The sequence below is a fragment of the Rattus rattus genome, chromosome 5, assembly GCF_011064425.1.
Source record: "Rattus rattus isolate New Zealand chromosome 5, Rrattus_CSIRO_v1, whole genome shotgun sequence".
In the NCBI taxonomy this organism is placed as follows: domain Eukaryota; kingdom Metazoa; phylum Chordata; class Mammalia; order Rodentia; family Muridae; genus Rattus; species Rattus rattus.
Window position 1 is genome coordinate 71,267,974 of NC_046158.1, and position 20,488 is coordinate 71,288,461.

The following is a 20,488-nucleotide window of genomic DNA, read 5'->3' on the forward strand; positions in this document are numbered from 1 at the left end:
GAAAGCATTTGACAAAATTCAACACCCCTTCATGATAAAAGTCCTGGAAAGGATAGGAATTCAAGGCCCATACCTAAACATAGTAAAAGCTATATACAGCAAACCAGTTGCTAACATTAAACTAAATGGAGAGAAACTTGAAGCAATCCCACTACAATCAGGGACTAGACAAGGCTGCCCACTCTCTCCCTACTTATTCGATGTAGTTCTTAAAGTTCTAGCCAGAGCAATCAGACAACAAAAGGAAATCAAAGGGATACAGATTGGTAAAGAAGAAGTCTAAATATCACTATTTGCAGATGATATGATAGTATATTTAAGTGATCCCAAAAGTTCCACCAGAGAACTACTAAAGCTGATAAAAAACTTCAGCAAAGTGGCTGGGTATAAAATTAACTCAAATAAATCAGTAACCTTCCTCTACACAAAAGAGAAACAAGCCGAGAAAGAAATTAGGGAAACGACACCTTTCATAATAGTCCCAAATAATAAAAATACCTCGGTGTGACTTTATCCAAGCAAGTAAAAGATCTGTACAATAAGAACTTCAAGACACTGAAGAAAGAAATTGAAGAAGACCTCAGAAGATGGAAAGTTCTCCCATGCTCATGGATTGGCAGGATTAATATAGGAAAAATTGCCATTTTCCCAAAAGCAATCTACAGATTCAATGCAATCCCCATTAAAATACCAATCCAATTCTTCAAAGAACTAGACAGAACAATTTGTAAATTCGTCTGGAATAACAAAAAACCCAGGATAGCTAAAACTATCCTCAACAATAAAAGGACTTCAGGGGGAATCACTATCCCTGAACTCAACAGTATTACCGAGAAATAGTGATAAATACTGCATGGTATTGGTACAGAGACAGACAGATAGACCAGTGGAATAGAATTGAAGACCCAGATTTGAACCCACACACCAATGGTCACTTGATTTTTGACAAAGGAGCCAAAACCATCCAATGGAAAAAAGATAGCATTTTCAGCAAATGGTGCTGGTTCAACTGGAGGTCAACATGTACAAGAATGCATATTGATCCATGCTTATCACCCTGTACAAAGCTTAAGTTCAAGTCGATCAAGGACTTCCACATCAAACCAGATACACTCAAACTAACAGAAGAAAAAGTGGGGAAGCATCTCGAACACATGGACACTGGAGGAAATTTCCGCAAAGCTTCTGTAAGGCAAAGGACACTGTGGTGAGGACAAAATGATAACCAAAAGATTGGGAAATGATCTTTACCTATCTGACAACAGATAGAGGGCTTATATACAAAATATACAAAGAACTCAAGAAGATAAACCCTATTAAAATGGGGTTCAGAGCTAAACAAAGAATTCACAGTTGAGGAATGCCGAATGGCTGAGAAACACCTAAAGAAATGTTCAACATCTTTAGTCATAAGGGAAATGCAAATCAAAACAACCCTGAGATTTCACCTCACACCAGTGAGAATGGCTAAGATCAAAAACTCGGGTGACAGCAAATGCTGACAAGGATGTGGAGAAAGAGAAACACTCCTCCATTGGTGGGATTGCAGACTGGTACAACCATTCTGGAAATCAGTCTGGAGGTTCCTCAGAAAATTGGACATTGAACTACCTGAGGACCCAGCTATACCTCTCTTGGGCATATACCCAAAAGATGCCCCAACATATTACCAAGACACATGTTCCACTATGTTCATAGGATCCTTATTTATACAGCTAGAAGCTGGAAAGAACCCAGATGCCCTTCAACAGAGGAATGGATACAGAAAATGTGGCACATCTACACAATGGAATATTACTCAGCTATCAAAAACAACGACTTTATGAAATTCGTAGGCAAATGATTGGAACTGGAAAATATCATCCTGAGTGAGCTAACCCAATCAAAGAATAACACACATGGTATGCATTCATTGATAAGTGGCTCTTAGCCCAAAGGCTTGAATTGCCTTAGATGTACAGAACACATGAAACTCAAGAGGGATGACCAAATTGCGAATGCTTCACTCCTTTTTTTAAAGGGGAACATGAATACCCTGGCAGGGCATAGAGAGGCAAAGATTAAAACAGAGGCAGAAGGAACACCCATTCAGAGCCTGCAACATATGTGGCCCATACTTATACTGGCACCCAATTAGATAAGATGGATGAAGCAAAGAAGTGCAGACCAACAGGAGCCGGATGTAGATCGCTCCTGAGAGACACAGCCAGAATATGTCAAATACATAGGCCAGCAGCAAACCACTGAACTGAGAACGGTACCCCCTTTGAAGGAATCAGAGAAAGGACTGAAAGAGCTTGAAGGGGCTCGAGACCCCATATGAACATCAATGGCAACCAGAGCTCTCCAGGGGAAGTTTACTACCCAAAGACTATAAGGCATGGAGTGACGCTGGTCCCAACCTCATAGTAGGCAATGAATAGCCTAGAAGAACACCAGTGGAAGGAAAGCCTTGATCCTGCCAAACTCAACCCCCAGCGAAAATGATTGCTGGGGGAGGGTATTAATGAGGGGAGGATTGGAGGGGAACACCAATGTGAAGGAGGGGGAATGGTTAGAGGATGTTGTTCTCGAAACCGAAAGGGAATAAACAATTGAAATGTAAATAAAAAATACTCAAGTTAACAAAGATAAAAAAAAATATCAATATTGTAAATGGAGGACACTGAAAGGTCATTAGATATTTTTATATTAGAACATTTGGAATGAACTCAAATTTAGATACATCTCCTGAAATGTATTTAAAGGAAGGAGCATCCCTAATTATTTTCCCCACCTATACTCTAGCACAACATGGCTAAAATCTTACTACAATATAGACTGTAACCAAGAGCTGGAAGATCCAGAGTCAATGAAATAAGAACTACAAAATCTTGTGAAATTGGCATCCTCAGTCTCAGTAAGACAAGCGGCCATAGTTCTTCAATTCTATTTACAGGGCATAATTTGTGTAAGAAAAGAGTGTAAGGATCTTCAATTTTTAAAAGTCCATTTCATATTAATTGAATAACTGTTGGGAGAGGAATAAACCATCATTTTTCAAATCAATGAGCTATTCACTCCCTTACCTTATTATGCCATCAACTATGAACATGTACATCTTCATGGTAATTTTAGATTTGCATTGGATCTGATGTCATAAATACAGGGATACAAAAATTTTTATTTGAATAGTCAAATAGCTTTATTAACTGGTGGGCTATCTTACATGGTACTGGTTTCAACTTACCAAGTGGAACAAACTGAACAACTGCAAATTTAATATGATTTTTCACTAAGGTAAATATTAATCACTGGCCAAACACAAATGAACCTACCATGGTGCAAATTATCAATGAAAATACACGATGTATATATATACAAAGTTACAATGTCTCTTATGAATTCTAAGAATTATGGCTTTAGGGTTGTCTGAGAGAAGCAATGTGTTTTATATGAGATGACTCTAATAGTACAGACTAGGAACTTGCTGGGACAGATAGGGTATGTCTGTCCCTCTCCCCACACCACAGTCTGTAGGTATCCCAGGAAATCTGCCACAACCAGGGAGAGAGGTGAAACACCAAATTAGGTGCTGCAAACTAGGGGTTACCAGAGTCCAGGTGATGCAGGACAACCTCGCCTATGAGCAAACCACTTCTCCTTCTTGCCTGCACCTTGGCTAAAGGGATCATTGGTGACTGCCCCCCTGACCCACCCCAGAGGAACATTTCATTCTAAAACAAAAGAATATACCTTCTTTCAGCACCTCATGGAACCATCTCCAAAACTAACCATATAATCCGTCACAAAACAAGCTTCCAAAGATACAAAAAGACTGAAATAATCATATGCATCTTATCAGATCACCAGGGACTAAAGCTAGACTTCAATAACAACAAAAAAACAGAAAGCCCACAAACCTATGGAACCTGACCAACTCTCTACTGCCATACTTGGTCAGGGAAGAAAAAAGAAATTAAATACTTCCTGGAGTTCGATGAAAATGATAACACAGCATACACAAACTTATAGGACACAATGAAAGCAGTGTTAAAAGGAAAATTCATAGCACCAATACCCTCCTGAAGAAATTGGAGAGATCCTACACTAACAACTTAACAGCACATGTGAAAGCCCTAAGACAAAAAGAAGCAAGCACAGCCAAGGTGAATAGACAGCAGAAAATAATCAAACTCAAGGCTGAAACCACCAGTTAGAAATAAAGAATACAATACAAAGAATGAACAAAACCATGAGCTGGTTCTTTTGAGAAAATCAACATGATAGATAAACCACGGAGATAGTACCCAAATTAACCAAAGAAGAAATGAAAATGGAGATATAACAACAGAAACAGGAAATTTAGAAATCACCACATCATACTACAAACTGATAGATAATCAACAAAACTGAAAAAAAATCTAGGTGTAGTGGCTAATTTAGGCAGATGCCACATATCAAAGATAAAATCAAAAGCAAGGTAAACTTTCATCAGTCCATAACCTCTAAGGAAACAGAAGTAGTCATTAAAATATCCCAACCAAAACCAGACCAGGGGCCAGATGGTTTAATGCAGAATTCTACCAGACCTTCAAAGAAGAGCTAATACCAACACTCATGAAACTATTCTATAAAATAGTAACAGAAGGAACACTGCCTAATTCATTCTATGCAGCCACAGTTACTCTGATACCTAAAACCACATTTCACTTATGAATATTGATTCTTAACAGTAAAGAACTTCTGGAATAATCACTATCCTCCAACTCTAGCTGTACTATTGAGCAACAGTGATAAACACACACACACACACACACACACACACACACACACACACACACACAACCAAAAAACAACAAATAAAAACTAAAAACAAGGACAGACTCATTGATCAATAGAATAGAATTGAAGATCCAGAAATAAGCCCATACACCTATGGACACTGATCTTTGACGAACAAGTCAAACCATACAGTAGTTATAATAGTAGTGAGGAAAAGGAAGCATCTTCAAATAAATGGTGTTGGTCTAACTGAGGTATACATTTAGAAGACTGAAATTGATCCACATTATCTCCCATACAATCTCAGGTGCAAGTGGATCAAGGGTCGGCATAAAATCCTGATATACTGAATCTAAGAAAAGAGAAAGGGAAATTAACCTTCAAAACACATTAAACAGGGTACGTTTCCTGAACAGAACACTGTTAGCTCAGGCTCTAAGATGAAATTGATAAACGGACCCTATGAAACTGAAAAGCTTCTAAGACAAAGGATACCGTCAGTAGAACAAAGTGGAACCTACAGATTGGGAAAAGATCTTCACCAACTCCACAACTGGTGGATGGCTAATATCAAAAATATAAAAATAACTCAGGAAGTTTAAATTGGGGTACAAAGCTAACCAGAGAATTCTGAAAAGAGGAATCTTGAACGGCTGAGAAGCACTTAAAAAAATATTCAAAGTCCTTAGTCCTCAAGGAAATGCAAATCAAACAACCCTGAGATTCCACCTTACACCAATCAGAATGAACAAGATTAAAAACTCAGGCTACAGTACATACTGGCAAGGATCTGGAGAAAGAGGAATATTCCTCTAGTGCTGGTGGGAACACTACTCTATTGTTGGTGGGATTGCAAACTGCTACAACCATTCTAGAAATCAATCTGGGAGTTCCTCAGTAAACTGGAAATAGATCTACCTGAAGCCCAGCTATATCATTCCTGGGAGTATATTCAAAAGATGCTCTATAATACAACAAGGACAAGTGCTCCACTGTGTTCATAGTGGTCTTATTTGTAATAGCCTGAAGCTTGAAACAACCCACATTTGCCTCAAACAAAGAATCAATAAAGAAAATTTCATTCATCTACACAATGGAATACTATTTAGCTATTAAAAAGTTAGGACATCATGAATTTTGCAGGCAAATTGATGGAATTAGAAAATATCATCCTGACTGAGGTAACACACAATTAAAGACATGCAAAGTATATATATCACTGATACATATATTAGCCAAAAGTTCAGAATACCGATACAACTCACACAAAACGTAAGAAGCTTAACAAGAAGGAAGAACCAAGTGTAGATACCTGAAATCCATTTAGAAGGGGAACAAAATAATCACCATGGTACTCAGAGGGAGAAGGAAACTGCATGGGAGAGGGGAGGGGGAGGGGAGGGGAAGAGGGGAATAGAAGAGGTGGGGCAGGAACAGGTATGGGGAGAGACAGGAGAGATGCCCAGAGGACTCGGAAAAGAATAGAAATGTGCATCATTTGGTGTAGGGTGTAGGGGAACCTCTAGAAGACAAAATGTCTAACAGTAGGGAGATAGAACCTAAAGAGACCACCTCCAATAGATAGATATGGTCCCCAATTGTGGGTTGGGGCCACCCAGCCAGCTTCAAAATTTTTACCCCAGAATTGTTCCTTTCTAAAGGAAATACAGAGACAAAAAAATGGAGCAAAGACTGAAGAAAAGGACACCCAGTAATCCCAACTTGGGATCCATCTTATAGGCCGGCATCAAATCCAGACACTATTACTAAGGCCATATTGTGCCTGCAGCCAAGAGCCTGGTGTGGCTGTCCTCTTAGACGCTCTACCAGCAACTGACTGAGACAAATACAGATGCTTATAGCCAACCATTGGACTGAGGTCAGGGAGTCCTTTAAGTGAAGAGTGAGGGGAAGGACTGAAGGAGCTAAAGGCAATGGCAACCCTTAGGAAGACCAACAGTGTTAATCTACCTGACCCCCAGAGCTCCCAGAGACTAAAAAACAAACAAGGAGCATATAGGCTGGTTTGTAGCCCAGGACATAGGTGTAAAACAGAGGATTGGCTTGTATGGCCTCAGTAGGAGAGAATGTGCTTAATCTTTGTAGAAACTTGATGCCCCAAGGAAGAGGGATGCTGGTGGGGTGGGGTAGGTGGAAACACATGCTTTCAGAGGAAGGAGAAAGGGGATGTGGGTAAGAACCCTGGGGTGGGACAGGAAAGGAAACAACTTTTTTGAATGCAATAAATAAAATAATTTCAAAAAGATTTAAAAAAATCACAAACTAGAGTTATTAGCCCATATATAAATATATTCTAGGATCACATCAATTATCTATAACCCCTGTATATTGCCAAACTACAATGCCTTCAATATAATACGTATGTATTTCAAAATAAGATCATGAAGAACTAGACAAATGCTAATGTATGTGCTAAAATCATTAACCTGTCAATGGAAGAGTGAACACCTGTGTGGTAGATTCCTAAACTTTGTGACCAAAATGAAAAAAAATGAAAATGTGGTGAGAAAAATAGTAGACTCTAAACAACCAGGCTTGAAGTCACTATTGAGGGTTTATATAACAAATCTGAAAACCTACATAAAAATAAATAAAAATGCAGCAGGCCAGGAAATGAAATGAAAGACAGCTACAATGACACCACAAATAAATAGACCATTCAGATAATATAAAAAATTGTTATATTATTTAATTTTATTCATCATTATCATGTGAATGTTTATGTATTTCTGTGAGTAAAAGTAAATATGGAATTAAAGGACAACTTAACAAAGAAAACACTTATATTCTAAAAAGATACTACAAGATAACAAAACACCATGAAAAAGGTTGTTTATTTATACATAAAATTAAAAAATCTATATTACAGTGAACTGAGTTTTAAATATGTAAGCAAACCCAGTTGAATACAACATAAGAATGTGACCATTATAGTAAAAATAAGGTGAAACTTCATTTGGAATTATGAAGACAGAATAAGAAGCTCTCGTTTGGAGCTAGAGAGATGGTTCCAAGGTCAAGAACACAGTCTGCTCTTCCAGAGGTCCTGAGTTCAATTCTCAGTGACCACATGGTGGCTCACAATCATCTACTATGAGATCTGCGCCCTCTCCTGGCCTGCAGGTATACATGCCAGTAGACTGCTGTATACACAACTAATAAATCTTTTTAAAATATTCATTTTTACTTCCAAAGCTGCAGAAAATTGAATACAATTGAAAAATACATTTTAAAATGATCACAGTTTTGTTTTTGCACCTTTTATATTGATATCTTAATTTTCAGAAAATTAGTCTTAAAAAATCAACAAATTATTTACTCTAGTTTTAATAATCTATAGACAGAAGAGTCACACCTATAGAGAACAGATTGAGTTAATGATGATACCTGCCACAACAGTCCTCCCTTGACGTGTAGTGGTGGTACAGGATCTTAAATACCTGCTCTCAGGAGGAGGGTGGATGGGAATTTTGATCTGAGGCTATCCTGATCTACACAGTAAGTTCCAAGACAGCCAAGACTACACAGAGAAACTCTAGCTTCAAAAAACAAAGCAAACAATACATTAATGAATAAAAGAAGCTTCTCTCTATACCTTGCTTCAGGGAATATATATCTGTGGAGGAAATTATTTTAATATTATACCTATAATTACTTTTTAACACCAAAATTTTCTTAGTATTTATCCTGAATTTCAAGGTGCATATTAAAGATTCAACATAGGTGTAAAATTTCACTTTGGATTTATTATTGGGAAAGATGGAAACAAATATTATGAAAAACACAGACAAGCACAGTGATATGAGGATTTCAGGTATGACAATCATTAGGTATTATTCACCCTTTTGTGTAAAGAACTACTAAGATGACAGTCCTGTAGTGATATAGACAAACAAACAGTTTTAATTTTATGATGATCCCAAAAGAAACTTCTAAATTCCTAAATCAGTATTTATTAAGCTCTTTTATAGTAGGGACAAGCATAAGTCCTTTTCAATAGTCAAAACTGAATGAGAACTCGCCTCCTGTCCCCTGTGTCATCAGTTAATTGCCAATAGTAACCAGACTTTCTACTACTTAGAGCACATTCCAAGAGGTTGGGGGTCAATTAACCAAAGGTCATAAAAAGGACCCAACAATTTATCAGTAGGTGCTAGGACAGAGGATAAAATATTAAATCTGAGTTTTCTATATAAAACTCTTCATTAATAACCTAGTTATGGTTTTTCATTTCAATGAACCTGTGAAGCTGAGACAGGTGATGATGTTGAGTTTCAGATGGAATTACTTCCCAATGGATATGCATGTAAACTTATTTGATTTATGATTTGAACTTTGTTAACTTGTGATGAACTTATTGCATGATCATGTATTCCCAGAACATCTAAGTATTGAGTTCAAAGAGAAAAAAAATTTCCCTGCCTAGGTTAGGATCTTTCCACTTCCCTTTTCTTAGGTTTCATAGGTAATTTTTTTGTGCCTCAAAATATATGTTATAAACAGTTTTCAAAGTGTCCAGATTTTTTCCTGTAACTTCTACTAGCAGACTGAAAGCTAGAGACTTGCAGTTCCTGCTGATATAGAACAAAGGCCTCATTACTTAATCCCCTACTGTTAGGCTACAGGTGTCAATTACCTAAGCCAGCAGTTTTTTACCCTCAGAGTAAGCAAGAAAGGTTTTAGGGCTTTTTAGAAGTTATCAGCATTTCAGTATAGTTAGAGACTCTAACTGACTGGAGATCCCCAGTCCTTAGAGCCACAACAGAGTCCTACTCTGTGTCTTGTCTCGCTCTCTCTCCAGGCGGTAAGGTTCCTGAAACAAACCTGACAGTTCATAATGGGCAAATAGTGCAGTCCTACAGATGGCTATATATTAACGCAGCTATCACCATCAGGAAAAGAGACCTGAGACCCAAAAATAGTGTTACCAGGACACTATTTCATAAGGCATTCTTGTTTGTGGTGAGCTGTAATCCTGTACATCACACATCTACCTATTCTAATGCCACCACATCTCTATGTATGATCTTGACTTTGTTAGTTTTATTTAGGCCAAACAAACCAACTCATCTCTCTATTACTAATTGCTGTGTTAGAATCTGATATGATATTTTCAGACCTTATAGTAAGATATGCAGTGAGACTGAGAAAATGGAAACTCCGAAAAGATTGATAGTTAAATATAAGTGGTTTTCTAGAGACTAACACATAAAAAAATGGAACCTTCTTCAAGGATTCAGAAAAAAAAATAGTTTAGGAAAGTCTACAAAGATATCATTTCAATGAGAAGTTACATTGTTTCGTCGGTAGATCGAAGATAAAGAAATTGAACTGGTGACCCTCTGAACCCTTCCCATTCAAACTCTCCAGCATACTAGGTGCATGCCAACAGAATCCTGAATGAGTTGGAGAGGATAAACTCTGTGACATTGTTTCTCTGTCCCATTACTCTTTATAAGACATGTTACAGACAAGAGCTCAGAAAAAACAGGACCTGCATGAAACTATAAAGCTCATGAATGAAGCTTTCTTTCATTATTCTGAATAAAATACTTTTCTATTATATATTGTATAACAGCAATTATCAACTTAATTGCATTACTTTAAAACCTCCAGCAATAGTAACTGAGATGAAGAATTCAATGACTGTAATGACAAAAAAACAACTCTGCATTTCAAATCCAGCTTGGACGTGAGAGAAGATAATGGAGGTGTCTTTTCTGGAAAGAGAAAACAGAGGGATGAACAGTGGACCACTGAGACTACACTCACAGTATCTCAATTAGGTACGCCAGCAACTTAATAAACTCAGGTTTGTCACTTTTGTTACTTTATCATGGAAAATCCAAAGCACCAATTTAGTGTTATGTTGTTTTGTTTTTAAATTAAATTTAGGAACTTAGATCTATGCCTTGGCAATATCTTGAGTATTGAATAAGAATAAATAGTCAGATCTGTGTTAATTTAATTGAAAATATGGACCTGGTTAACATACCTCGAACTGACTTCTTGATAAAGGATGTAATTATATCTAGTTAAGAGATATCTAATTTAGCAAAAAATATGAGTATAACACCTTACCAGTATTTGGAGGCATTTTTTGACTAGAAACCAGCAAGTGAAATTCCAGCAATTAGCAAATATTAGCACAAAAGGACATGTCTGAGACTTCATTAGGAAATTGCTATGGCATGCAGTTTAAAGTCTTATTGGCTAAAGCATATTGACCTTAAATTTATTGGCTAACAAGCACATGACCAGATTATGACTTAAATTTAACTCTATCTGGGACAAGAGAGTCAAGTGACTGTCAGTCAGCATTCTGTAGGTTTTTTAAAGAATGTTCTTTGATCCTCTCTGAGAACTGTGGGTGGAGAATGGAACTTGGCTTAGTCTTGACCTGAGGCAGGTGGTGTAAGGCTGTTTAAAATCCCCCAAAAATCTTCAATACAACAGAAGTCCCTCAGTGTGTGGGAGGCACTCTTACCTGCCTGTAGTTGATGATTTACACTAGAGTTTTTGCATGGCATTTTTTTCATCCTGCATTTCTCAGAGCATATATTAAAGGTTGTCAGCATGGAGTGATAACTGTAAAAACCTACACTTATTGACTTATCAATGGGGAAAGTTAGACACTGGCTTAACATAAATGAAAATGCAGGGGATAAAAAAAGAACAACCACAGTGATGTGGGAGCTGCAGGTGGACAAGGCTTTACGCCTCCCTTCCCTGACTGTAGTTTTAAGAGAGTTTAGGATGAATGCATAGAGATTAAAAGAAGAATAAAATGACCATACAGATTGCTCCACCATTCGCAACCACAGCAAGACCAATGAAGTAAGGTCACTGCATGCAAGTCTCAATAGGGTGGGTACATGTCACAGATGAAATGGTCGATGACATTGGGTCCACAGAAAGGGCAAATTAGACACAAAAAGCAAGTTGAATCACAGAGTGAGCAACCCACCAACCCAGGCTATCACCAACAGAAGGATGCAAATCTGTCAGATCTATGATGGTCAAATAGTGAAGGGGGGGCTTTACGATGGCCATATATCGATCAGAGCTATCACCACTCAGGAGGAAGACCAGCACCACCAAATAAGTGCCAGTAAAGAGTTGGCCCATGCAAGCTGCAATGAGATGGTCTTTTTTGTCAGAGAGTGTAAGTCCACAATCAACTTAGGTGGATGTGAAGTAGAATAAACAGAATCCATGATTGATAAATAAGCAAGAAAGAAGTACATTGGGAGTCTAAGGAGGAGCTGGCAATCACTGTAGCCATAAGCAGATTGCCCACCATTGTCAAATGTAGATATAAAACATGACAAATAATGCTTTTTGTCCAGGTTGATCTTGAGGAAGTCCTAGGAGGATAAATTTGTGACATTGTTTCTCTGTCCCATTTAAGCATATTTTGGATTGTTTCTCAGTGAGAAACTCAGGAAAACAGGATCTGTAATGATATAATTAAAAGACCATGAATTTTTCTTAAGCACATCTTCAGTTTATCTTTTATAGTAGAGACATGTTGGAAACCTTAGTAACATCTATTCAGGTCCCTATCTAACTACCAGTAGATTTTCCTTAGAAATTTGCATTCCTCAGGTTATTTCATTTGAAGCATTATAATTCAACAGTCTTGACCCAACTCTTCATAAATTAACAACAAAAGAACCAAAGCCAATAAAGAAAAAATGAGTTCTCACTTCCAACAAACTCACTTATTAGTGATGGCAGTTATCCACAAATATATAAGAAGATATAGAGTCAGTTCTTTGAACTGATAGAGTTGTATCTGTTGACAGGTATATAAAATGTATGTATGAATAAGATCTATATATCACCAAAATTCATATCTTCTTGAAATATCTCACAATATATATTCATAGTCAGTCATTCAAGTCTAAAGGATGCTCAGTCAAAACTCACTCATTGAATCACAAGATATTGGATACAATAACCAAAACTTTGACCTACAAGATGTACTAGAATAATGGTGACACAGAACTTGTAGGGGTGGCCAACCTCTAACTGGTCCACCTGAAGGCCCATGCTATGAGAGGAAACCTGCTGACACTGTACGAATAGCCAGGAACCAGAGATTGCTCAGCCACAGGAGCCCGGGATAAACCCAAATATAACTGGTAAAAAAATCAATAAGGTGATTCCTAATGATATTCTGCTGTTCTCATAATCTATGCTGATTGTCATCAGGGGCCACCATTCAGCAAATCATGAAAGCAGATGTAGAGATCCACCACCAACACCAAGCAAAGTCAGAGGAACCTTTCAGAAAGAAAAGGAAGAATTTAGAGCAAAGGGGTTGAATATACCACGGAAAAACATTGTTATTCAGAATCAACTAAGCAGGCAGATAGGGGTTTTGAATGTCTTAGTTAGGGTTTTATTCCTGCACAAACATCATGACCAAGGAGTAAGTTGGGAAGGAAAGGGTTTATTCAGCTTATACTTCCAGGCTGCTATTCATGACCAAAGGAAGTCAGGACTGGAATTCAGGCAGGTCAGGAAGCAGTTGCTGATGCAGAGGCCATGGAGGAATATTTCTTACTGGTTTGCTTCCCCTGGCTTGCTCAGCCTTCACTCTTATAGAACCCAAGACGACCAGCCCAGGGATGGCACCACCCACAATGGTCCGTCCTCGCTTGAGCACTAGTTAAGAAAATGCCTTACAGCTGGGTCTCATGGAGGCATTTCCCCAACTGAGGCTCCTTTCTCTGTGATAACTTCAGCTTATGTCAAGTTGACACACAAAACCACTGAGAGTGGCATGACAATCACAAAGCCTTATGGGTCTGAGCTAGGTCCTCTGCCTTTAATTATGGTTGTGTTGCTTTGATGTTTTTGTAGGACTCCTAAGAGTAGAAGAGGAGGCACCTCTGACTATTTTGCCTGAGCTTGGAACACTTTTCCTCCTACTGGGTCACTTCATCTAGTCTTGATATGAGTGTTTGTGCCTAGTCTTGTTGTAATTTGTTATGATGTGTTTGGTTAATAGCCCCAAAGGACTGTTCTTTCTTGGTTTTTTGGTTTTGATTTTTAAGGAAATAAAGGAAGAATGGATATGGGGGCAGGTGGAGGAATTTGGAAAAAGTGAAACATATGAAGTTGGATATAACACATGTAAAAAAAGCAAATATTACTATAAAAATGTAATCCACTTACTGTTACATAGACCACATTTACATTCTTGGCCTGTCATCTTAAATCTTTGTCCATTGCCTGTTTAATACACTGATTTCTTCAAAAAAGTTTATATTTATGACACTTGGTTTTAGGAATTTTCAATAAGCCAAATAAATTCATAGCTATAACTCATACATTAGAATTTACTTATGTTAGAATATATCTCATTTTAGACGTATTTGTTTTGGTATAAATACATTCATAAGAAAGTATAATATTAACCATTTAAATAGAAGCAAAAGAAGTAGATTCCACAAAAAGATACCAGGAGATAGATATGAAGAGATATGCACACACACACACACACACACACACACACACACACACACACACACACACACACACACACACACACGAAACGACAAGCCTAACCAAAGGAAGACTGGAAATAAAATAAGAAAAATAACTCTAGGAAGATAAAATAAACAAGGACAAAAGAGAATATGCTATTTCACTAGATGGCAACCATGATGTGCCTCCTCTCTGTCTCACTCACATAACTGTTTCGTCTCATTAGGAGATCCTCCTTGAAGAAACAGACTGACAAAAGTACACCCTTTTCAGGTCATAAAGCTGTGAAAGGATTATGCCGGTTCTCCTTAACTTACAGCCCATTTTGTGTATGTTTATTTCTTTTTAACCTTTTGCTCTAGTTTAATAAGATAGAGGTTCTACTAGTAATTATTACTATGTAATTATTATTTAATTGTGTACCTATTAATATAGCACAGTGAAGTCTAGTATTTGAACTACAGTTTATTGTGTCAATTTTCAAATATTTTGCAGTAAAAATTTAAATAGTCTTGACATGCTTCCAAGTTAAAGTCTTAATATCTTTAAAATATTAACACAGGTTATTAAGAATATTTTTTCTCAAAGAGGAAAGGGGGTTACTGGGAATGTGGAAGATGATTGAAGTGAGAAATATAATTATATTATAATCTTAAATATAAAAGAAAAAAGAATATGTTTTTCCCAAAATAAAATAGACATTAACAAAATTACCACACTAGTAATTTAAATAATAATTTTAAATATATGTTTAGTTAACATCAGTTACATATTATCCTGAGCCTGAGTTTGTCTCTAAGGACATACTAACATGCTTACTTAGGTCATTTAGGTCATATAACTTTCAAAGACATGGTAGAGATTCTTTCTTTTACATTGTAGCATGGTTGTTAAGACATATATTTTTTAAAATTCAAATTCTAAAACAAATTACATGTAAATATATTAGGCAAAATATAATCTCTCATAAAGAAAAATATAAGGTACCAAACTGGTTTGTCTTTTATTTATTTAGTATATATCCTTTGTTGTTGTCAATACAAAAAAATAAATACATGTTAAATATAAAACTAAAACAGCCTCTGTTTGGTATTTTGCAAGTTAATTCTGTGTTTAGTAAATTTGCTATTGAATCAGTTGCCCCAAAAGAATATATATGATGTTTTGTTATTTGTTATATTTCAAGGTTTCATAGGAATTTATCTTTGCATCATTTCCTCAGTTATTTTGTAGATGTGTATTTTGGGACTTGGTCCTAGGTATACAAAATTAATGTTTCTTTCACTTTGTATCTATGGTGTGATAAAAAATATATGAATAATATTCATAGGTCTAGAAATAATCACTACTGATGACTATTTCTATTTTCAACACCATCTTCCCATTTTATTCTACCAGAGAGGTATAAACAGCCAACTGAATGTTTATAATGTAAAAACCACTAAAAATCAACATTTACTATATAACAGTAGATTAAAACTCTTACCTGCTAGTAAACAAAACTTTTGTTTTCTTGTTTCTTCTGGAGAAACAAGTTATATATTTTCATTGCTGTGCAAAATTATATGTTAGCAAATCAACCCTAATGGGGATATTATTTGGTATATCAAATATACAACTCAAAATTTAGCAAACAATAATTTTCTAAAATTTTACACATTTTTCTGTCAATCATTTCTTGAAACAATGAAAACTGACTATGTTATGTGGACTCACATTGACCATTTAAGTACCTAGTGTTAGTCCTCTATTTACCAAGCCAGAATCAAATTAGTATCTAGATAAGAAAGATGATTGAGGTTTTCCAAAGTATAAACAGATTTCTATTTTATTTTCAAGCAATATTTTTGGGGAGGGAATACTTTCCTTCAAATATTTAAGTAACTATTTGAATATCTGTACAATTTCAACAAGGAAATTCAAAACCTTACAAAAATTTGGGAGCAGTCAGAGATATGGAGAAAAGAGAATGTTAGTATGAAGACTGGCCTCAAATCTAAGGCATCCCCTTTGGACCGGAATTGAGTTTCAAATGGCCTCAGGCCATTCTAAATAATGATTCCCTTCCTTTATATGTACACAGATTACATCACCACTAGTTTAACATTAAGAGTCTACAGACTGTAATCTAATAGATCTGTTAGACTACTGAAACAAATTAAATGCAGCAAGCTCTTCCAAACAAGTTTTCCCGGGTCAATTCCCTAGAGAAAAAAAGGCTGCCAAGAGATTTGACTTATTTGTAATATAATGAACCTATAAGATAAAGTGAAAAAAAATTTCTGGATCTGCAATGATTGATAATATGAATTGTAAATGATCAAATATTTAGTAAGCACAATAGTATTTAGAACATTCTGAAGGAGAGAGCATGCACATCCTCTTTTCCAACCACCATGCACACCACGGCATTCCTTTGTGAGTCTCACTCCAACCAAGAAACTTTGTGTATAAAGCCACAGAGCTCAGAACTTTAGACTCCAGCAGTGATATCTAGCTCTTCAGAAGACAGTCTGTGTAGGTTGTGCAATGTTAGGACAGATTGTGTGGCTTGATAGCGCTCTTGACTTCTGAGTCCAAAGAAGTGGTAAGGATATTTACGGTGTCAATAATTTCCCTTCTTTTCAGTATACTATGAATTGAATTTAGATTTGTATAACAAACTAAAGACAGGGAAAACAATCAGTTTTTAATGCATGTACAAGTGCTCAAAAGTCTTCGACTGTAATTCATTTATCTTGGGGATCCATCAGCTCCAGTGAACAGATATCATATGCTTGGTTCGACACTGGATCTTTTGATGTCATAAAATACCCATAAACAAGCTTCATTACAACTGTCTGTTTTCAACTCACCGAATAAATGAAATAAAGCTATCAATCCCTAAGGTTATATGTATTTCTTCTAAGTTAAACACTAATCATGAAATACATTATCATTATGTAATTATGAGCTAATATGTATGCCAGAACAAATGTGGTTGTAAGAAATAAAAAAAATTACATTTGAAGTTGCTGGACTTATTTCATCTTTCTGACAAATTGAAAACTGACAATTTCAGAAGAATGTATCACTTGATGAAGTTATTTAATGGATGTAATTTCCTAAGTCTCTCCATACTTGAATTCAGAGAACTACTAGTACTTCTTTTAGTCTGAATAAATGAGAGTGTTTGTAGATCATATGATGCCTACACTAAGTCAAATTGAAATTTGCTTGCTTCTTTAAGAAAAAATATATAGAAGACTATTATCATAGTGCATTTCCTCTAAATGCACCAAATTCATGGTAATTCTCTATAACCAAGATGTGATCTACTCCAGAATACTAGAAAGAGATTATGTGTTTGTCACTTATGAAATTAAAAAGGAACATTTCTCAGTACCAAATATCAAAAAATGAACAATGAGGAGAGATAATGAAATGCAATGAAAAGCCTTACAAATAAAAGAACTGATGACCTATGGGGCTGATGTTGTAAGAGACAACAAAATGAGTTCACTGTCTGCAAAGAAGTGAACACTGTAAACAAGCAGGCTTGACTTGTCTGTACAATTGTTTTATATACCAGATCTGTCATTCAAGTAAAAGAATAAAAATGATGAACACAAAATGTGACTGAAAGACAGAGTAAGGAAAAACATAGTTGATACAGATAATAAGAAATTAACTATTTAATGATGAACTTAAACTATAAGAATCTATAAATCATTAGAGATATTAAATGAATTTTGTAAGTTTAAAATACTAAAACATATATTAGTTGAAATCAAGAACTCAATATTTAGATTTAATGGTAGATTAGAAATGCATGATAAAAAATTAGTCAAATGGAATGAATGTCATATTTGCATACCCCCCCAAAAAAAACAACAAAATAAGTAAAAGGAATATTTTTAAAATAATATATGAGTTGTTGTCATTGCCCTTAGTTGCTTCCAGAAGTTGAAAGTAATACACTATTGCTGATGACAATACACACGTCACACAGAGGCCTGGGAGGAATTGAACTAGAAATTCATCTGGAAGCCTCCTCTCTGATGATTGGCTTTCATTGTGCAGCTATCTAGTTGGAATGAAGATGTGATCAATGGAAGGGAATTCATCCCTGACACTATAAACCTACCCAACCACCCAAGACAGGTGAGGTGATAGACATAGAGGATAACTGACTAATGCCAGCTTCCTAAACTATTCTAATTTCTAACTACATTCTAAGTAGTTACTTGTATACACACAGATTAGTATAGCTCTTACTCCTCAGCAAAGAGGCCTTTCTTTTATACCAGGTGGAAACTATTAGAGAGGTGTATGAATCCTCAAAGTTGAATAAGTGATTGTAAAAGGCAGCCCCAATTGAGAGATATACAATGCAAACCCCTACACCTAAGGCTCAAAGAATCCATGGAAGATGAGTCGGAATGATAAGCCCTAGGTGCAAGATGTCTCAACCTAGATAGATTCCCTAGACATGAGAAGGAATATGCACCCATTAAAACTTAACTCTAAATACAGAGGCGTATGCCAGCAGGAAAGCACTGAACTGAGAACAGGACCCTGTTGAAGGAATCAGAGAAAGAACTGAAAGAGCTTGAAGGAGCCCAGAGACCCCATATGTACAGCAAATGCCAACCAACCAGAGCTTCAGGACTAAGCCACTACCCAAAGACTATACATGGACTGACCCTGGACTCCCTGACCTCGTGGTTGCAAATGAATATCCTAGTAAGAGCACCAGTGGAAGGGGGCCCTGGGTCCTGTTAAGACTGAACCCCTAGTGAACTAGACTGTTGGGGAGAGGGCAGCAATGGGGGGGTTGGGAGGGGGAACACCCATAAGGAAGGGAGGGGAGGGGATGTTTGCCCGAAACCGGGGAAAGGAATAACACTCGAAATGTATATAAGAAATACTCAAGTTAATAATAAAAAAAAAAAAAAAACTTAACTCTAGTTTGTTTGAACAAAACTTGTATAATGATAACACTACTTTTCATACTAACATAGATGAGGAAAATTCTACATTTCCCCCTGCCCCAGATGAAGAGCTACAAGTGGTTAATAGCTGCTGAGGGAAAGAAAATCAATTTTGTTTAAAGAAGACCTTCCATGTAAATTGTCCAATCCCAAATGGCCATCTGGGCACACAAAGAAATAAATAATGCTAAACTCATATATATCTTAAGAAAAGGTGGTCAGGAACCTGAGGGTAGGTAGGGGGTGATGGGAGAAGTTGGATATGGATGATGGAAATTGAGCACTCGTGTATAAAGTTACATTTATCTGAAAAAGAAAAATAAATTTCAGAAATTCTCTGTTATGACATTGGTATATTTCTTATGCCTTTATACTAGCTCCTTCAGTTATGTGGTTAGGAATTTTAATTATAACACATAGTTCTTGAATATGGTAGTCCTATTAAATTGCCTCATAAATCTTAGCCCACAATACTCTCAACTTTGTCCTCCATGTATGATATTCCTATGGTTGGTGGAGACTGTTAGTAATATTTTCTTTTTGATTTTCATTTGCCTTATTTAGTTTTATCATTTAAAATATTTTCTTTTTTCATTTTTTGTTTCCTTGCTGAACTTTCATGTTGATTTCATCAACCATTTTGCTGATAATTTCTCCACTGCTAACTTTCTTCACTATGTTCTGAACAAAATCATCTGGTTATTTGTGTTTGTTTTCAGGTCATTGATCATTTTACTAGATTTTAAAATCATTGTCTTCTAGAACTTTCTTAGTTTCAGTATCTTTTAGTTTAGAGGTTGAAAATCACAGTCATTTGATGAGACCATGTTGCCCTGATATTCACTGTTCTTGCTTCTATGTTCTGTGATTTGCTAATATTTTGGTTTGGAAGAATTTTTGGCTAGCTTGCTTTCTTTCTCTCTTTCTTTCTTTCTTTCTTTCTTTCTTTCTTTCTTTCTTTCTTTTTTCTTTGTTTTTTGTTTGTTTGTTTTGGAAGATAGTAGTGTAAATTTCTTATTGGACAGCTTTTTTTAGTGCTTTTAATTATAAATTAGTTGCATGTGAAACATATAATCATGGGATATGGGGTATGGAAGAACGCAATAAATAACCAATTTGCAAAATCAATCAATTGAGCATGCTGAATTGGAAATTAAAACTTCTGTTCAATTCAATAAATACAGAATATGAGGAGCTATTAGATATAGCATAGGCATGTACCTTACATACCT

At 36.1% G+C, this 20,488-nt stretch overlaps 2 pseudogenes; both read right to left on the reverse strand.

Annotated features, from left to right (window-relative positions):
- Positions 1-7,916, reverse strand: part of LOC116900894 — an 8,712-nt pseudogene extending 796 nt beyond the window's left edge.
- A 3,379-nt stretch (positions 7,917-11,295) lies between these two features.
- Positions 11,296-12,191, reverse strand: LOC116900464 (annotated as a pseudogene).
- Between the last annotated feature and the right edge of the window lie 8,297 nt (positions 12,192-20,488).